This window comes from Corvus brachyrhynchos, unplaced genomic scaffold (genome assembly GCF_000691975.1).
Source record: "Corvus brachyrhynchos isolate BGI_N302 unplaced genomic scaffold, ASM69197v1 scaffold47, whole genome shotgun sequence".
Classification (NCBI taxonomy): Eukaryota; Metazoa; Chordata; class Aves; order Passeriformes; family Corvidae; genus Corvus; species Corvus brachyrhynchos.
In genome coordinates this window covers 1,189,950-1,194,895 of record NW_008239292.1, presented here as the reverse complement: position 1 = coordinate 1,194,895, position 4,946 = coordinate 1,189,950, and the positions used below count along the sequence as shown (strand labels likewise).

At 46.2% G+C, this 4,946-nt stretch overlaps 2 protein-coding genes across 2 annotated transcripts in view; both read right to left on the bottom strand.

Annotated features, from left to right (window-relative positions):
* HOXB4 (homeobox B4) overlaps positions 1–2,755 on the bottom strand; it is a 32,140-nt gene extending 29,385 nt beyond the window's left edge. Inside the window, exon 1 of the mRNA XM_008638483.2 lies at positions 2,154–2,755. The gene's annotated coding sequence lies outside the window, so the exon portion shown is untranslated. The remainder of the gene's footprint in view (positions 1–2,153) is intronic.
* Positions 1–4,946, bottom strand: part of HOXB7 (homeobox B7) — a 16,720-nt gene that overhangs the window by 7,176 nt on the left and 4,598 nt on the right. The gene's annotated exons all lie outside the window — the stretch shown is intronic.

The window sequence follows — 4,946 nt, the reverse complement described above, 5'->3', positions numbered from 1 at the left end:
TTTTTTTTTTTGTGCGGCGCTGCCAAACCACGGCCGGCCCCCCCAGCTCGCCTCGCCTCGAGCGTCACGATTCCGCCGCGTTTGACAGCATCCCCGCCCGCGTCCGCGCTCGGCCAGCGCGCAGCCGCCGCGGGATGGGCGCGCACCGAGGGATGCGAGGCCGAGGGATTTGGGAGCGCTCGGCGCAGGTTTGGGGATGCTCAGATGGAAAAACGCATAGGGATGGTCCAAACCTCCCCTGAGGGCGCCCAAATCTGTCTTTCCACCCACTTTGAGGCGAAAACACCCCGATAACACCCACAGGAGGCAAAAGCACCGCTCCCGTCTCACAGCAGGCGCGCAGGGCGCGGCTCTGGAAACACCCCCAAATCACACCCCCCGCGTGAGGTTCCCCTCTCGCCCCGCGCCGCCGCGAAATGGTGAAAAAGCCCTTCCCCGCAGGGAGGTGCGTGGGTTCCACAAGTGGTTGTCCACGCGCGGTGTGGAAGAATCGGCACAAAAGCATTCCGGAGCGAGGTTTTTCAATTAAATTATTTGCTTCTAATTTTTTTGTTTTCATCCCCCCACACGAGTAGGAAAGGAAAAACAAAAAACCCCAAAACCACCGCGAAAAGATTGGGGGGGAAAGGGAGAACAGGAGTCTGAACCCGCATTCATTTCTTTCCTCGCCTCCTCGTGATTGATGAAAAATGTAACAGGTTCGGGAAAGAAATAGCTTTTAAAAATGTCTCTCTGTTTATTACTTCCACGGCTCGCGATCATTTACTCTCGTGCACACAATATTCGGGCTCAGTCAGTTCAGATGAGATAAATCGTCACGTCATAAAATGGTTTATGCTTAAGTAATGAATCTCCTCTTACTCCATCTCGCTCCGCACGCACAGGCTCTTTCATGATCTTATTTAAGAATCACCTCGTAACAGTAGCAATTAACACAATATTTCAAAACCCACCCTTGAAATATTGAGGGGAAAAAAAAAAAAAAAATTTAAGAGATTTAAACCGACCGGCACCTCCGGACAAATATTTCCTTTAAAGACAAGCGAGGCTTGGGGCATCGGATCTGAAAGGAGAGAGCGATTTGCGCAGAACCTGGCGCGGGGCTGAAACCCAAGCCGGGAAAGCCGTAAAGCCACGTTACCACTGCAGAACGCAATTAAAATCCAAGGAGCTTTATTGCTTCCCAACGTCAGCTTCATTTGGGAGTTGAGGGGGAAAAAAAATTACAATGAGAGCGCTGCGCTCTGGGTTGGCTTCATTCTTCTTATTATTTTTTTTTCTCTTCTCTCTTCTCTTTTTTTTTTTTTTTTTTTTTTTTTTTTTTTTTTTTTTTTGTTGGTTTGGTTTGGTTTTTTTTTTTTAAACACTAATTTTCAGAACCTGATTTCCGCGAGCTGCCCTCTCTGCGAAGAAACCACCCACATAATAATGACCCTGGAGAGCAACGCAAAACCCAACTGGCTTCCACAGAAACTTCGCCAAATTACTGGGCTCGCCTGAAGACGAGAAAACTGGCACGAGATTCTGCGAGGGGGAGGAAAAAAAACCCCAAAATAAAACGCGACAACTGCCCACAAAGGGCTTGGTGTTTTTTAAAGGCAGTGTCTAAAAGTCTCCGTCAGCGAGCTGCTGCAAAATCCTTCATTCCAAGTCTGCTATCTCCAGGTGACCTTACAAGGCTTCATTTTTATCCTTCTTAGTCCGTTATTTCATTTTTCTTCCTATTTCCTCTTTCTTTTCTTAATTTTTTCCTCCCTTTTTTCTTTCCTCCTTCTCTTTTTTCCTTTTTTCTTTCATTATTTCTTCCTTTCCCCCTCTCGATTTCTTTCTTTCCCCTTTCTTCCACCTTTCTTTCTCTCGCTCTCTTCTCTTTTCCTCACCTCTAAGCTCCACTTTTTTTTTTTTTTCGGGTGAAATTGCCGCTTAAACAGATTCCCACCACCTTGAATTTCTTCCAATGCCTCCCTTCTGCATCACCCCACCCTTTTTCTTCCCCCCCACCACCTCCTCCCCGGGCAGAAGGAGATGGGGATGAAATAGGGGGGAAAAAAAGGCAGCTTGACAAATACATTTCCTCATTGCAAAAAAAGAAATGATGATAATAATAATAATAATAATAATAACAAATGAAGAGAAACGTATTATTCCCTTACCTTTTGACGTCCATTTCTGTGGCATGAGTGCAACGTTTGGGGAAGGAGAGATAAGCGTTTGCTTATCTGTTGGCTGACAAATATTGTCCCAACCTGAGAGCCGTCGATCGCCTCTCTGACTCGTGAGAGCTTCTTGCATTTCTGTCACTTGCCCGGAAAACGGAGCAACTTCCCCCTCTGAAAAAACGAGAGCCTCCACTCCTCGTGCAGAATCTCCTCTGCCCTTCCATTATTACTGAGATCCCAAAGCGGCGGGCAAAATTGGGAGTGGGATTTTTTTTGGGGGGGGGGGAAAAAAAAAATTGAAAAAAAAAAATTGAAAAAATTATTATGATAATTAAAAAAAAAAAAATTAAAAATGGATATAACTCTGTTGCTACGCGCGCGGGAGCGGAGGTGGGTGCCTATGGGTGCGTGTGGGTGCGCGTTCAGGAGGCCCCCCCCTCCCCTCTGCCCTGTTTTAGCCCTGCCGAGCTTATACACAAAAGTAAAAAAATGTAAAGAGGCGAGAGCCCTATAGAGGACACTGATCCGACCCAAGGTGCAGCGGACAGAAGAATGGTGCAATATAACCACATGGGAAATAATAAAAAGTTCATGTTCACGGTTAGCAGTCCACATGACCGGCTCTGGCCAATCCCAGAACCCAGCCACTCATAAAGTTCTATCACAAAGTTGTAAATTTTCATAAAACAACAAGGAATTTATTGCATTTCTTCATGACCGGTTTAACAGCAGTCTTTTTCTTAGCCGCCATCTTTTTTTTTTTTTTTTTACCAAAAATAAAAGAATATGAAAAAGGGGTTCGGGGATTTTTTTTTTTTTCCGCCCCCCACCCCACCCCTGGCTTGGATATGGGGGGGTCGTTGGGGAGAAAAAATTGAAGATCGCCTCATATTCGGAACAATGAAACCCCCCCAGAATAAAGAGCTGGAGGTTTGGGTTGCCTTTTAAATGGGGGAAAGGCACAGTAAAACAGTGGGGTTCGCAGGGATTTTGGACGCCTTTCCCTCTTTTCGGGCGCAATTGGGATCCTTTCGGCTGCAAGGGGCGATCAGGAGGTTTCGGGGGGGGATGTGGAAGAGGGGAATAAAGGCAATAAAAGCGTGGCCGGGGGTGCCCATGCTCCGGGCAGAGCGGAGCCGCGGGGTCGCATTAAAGCCTCGCTCTGCCTCTCTTTGCCTTTTTTTCCCTGGAATTCGCCTCAATTCCCGCTTGCCCCCCAAGCGCAGAGGTCCGGCCCGGGAGAGGGGGGGCTGCTCCAGCCGAGCCACTGCAGTCCAGGAGCAGGAGAGGGGCGGGAAATTTCTGGAATGCCTTCTATTTTTTATTTATTTCCCCCCCTCACCGTGCTCTTCACGCAGCGCTCTTAAGAAGGGGCTGCACCAAGGGGGTTCACCAAGGAAAAAAGGGAATTTTCCCTCCATTTTCCCCTTGAAATGGGAATTTCGGCGTGCAAAAGCCAGCAGAGCTGATCCCTTTAATAACGGGCTTTCCATAATTAGGGCAGGCGGCGGCAGCAGCGAATGTGGGGGCGCGCAGATCCTTGACGTGGCGCCTTATTTTGGGGGAAAAAGCGCTGCTCGGGGATGCGCCGCGCCTTTATCGGGGCACGAAATCATCTGGGGGTGGTGGGAGGTGGGAAAGGAGCGAGGAAAGGAGGGGAGGAAGGGGGAAGGTGCAGAGCTGCCACCGCCAAGTCCTTCCAGAGCTCCCCGAGTTGCTGTTTGGCTTTTTCTTTTTTTTTTGTTTTTTAATTATTATTCCCTTCCCTCTGCATCTTGCGCGATTCGTGGAGTAAATTCCGTGGAGCCTCCGCGGGAGGAATCCGCGTCTTTATGCGCAGTGGAAATAAATAAATAAACGAATAAATAAATAAATAAATAAACAGGGCGGGGAGAGGGCGGCGGAGGCGCAAGTGCTTAAATTTACTCGCCTTTTGTTTTGCATTGTTGATTTTTTAGATTTTTTTTTTCTCTCTCTCTCCCTCTTCCCTGCGTTTAATTGCTTTAATTTATTTTATGCGCGCTTTGATGCTCAACATTATTTGGTGCTAATGAAAGAGTTCCAGTCCGCAGTAAAGTAATTGAAGGGCGGAGGGAGAACCTTAAAAAGAAAATAATAAATAAATAAAATTGCTAAAGGCATGGCGAAATGGAGCGGGTTGGTGCAAATTAGTTACGAGAAGAAGAGAATTAAAGCCAGGAGCGGAAAGATTATTTGGGGTGATTCTGGGTTCTTTACATCCCTCTTTTCTCGCTTTTATCTTCCCCAGAAATAATCCCAGCGCAATCACAGAGGGAGAGAGGGAAGAGAGCCCAGCCCGCGTTTCCAGAGCCCCGAATATCAATTATTTCTCAGAATATCCGCCAAATCTATTGAAAAAGCACCAGTATTTTGAGTGGATTGGCTGTCGCAAAGAAAAGGAGAGAAATTTAGGTGATAAATCGGGGTAAAAAAGGATATTTCATCACATTTATTTCACCCGGGAAAAGGCCATTCCAAAACCTGCGCTGTTTTTAATAAGCCGAAGAGGAAGGCACCCAACACGCTGTAGATTATTGGAGATCTCCTTTTTATTTCGAAGAATAATAATCACAGACGAAGGAAAATAATAATAATAATAATAAAAAAGCAACGCGCCGCCATTAAATAATCTGCTACTTTGATATACAACATTTGACGTAGCACAATATTAATTCCTCTTGGTTTTTTCTCTCTTTTTTTTTTTTTTTCCCTTTTTTTTTTTTTTTTTTTTTTTTTTTTTTTCCTTTTAAGGCTCCCCCACAACAA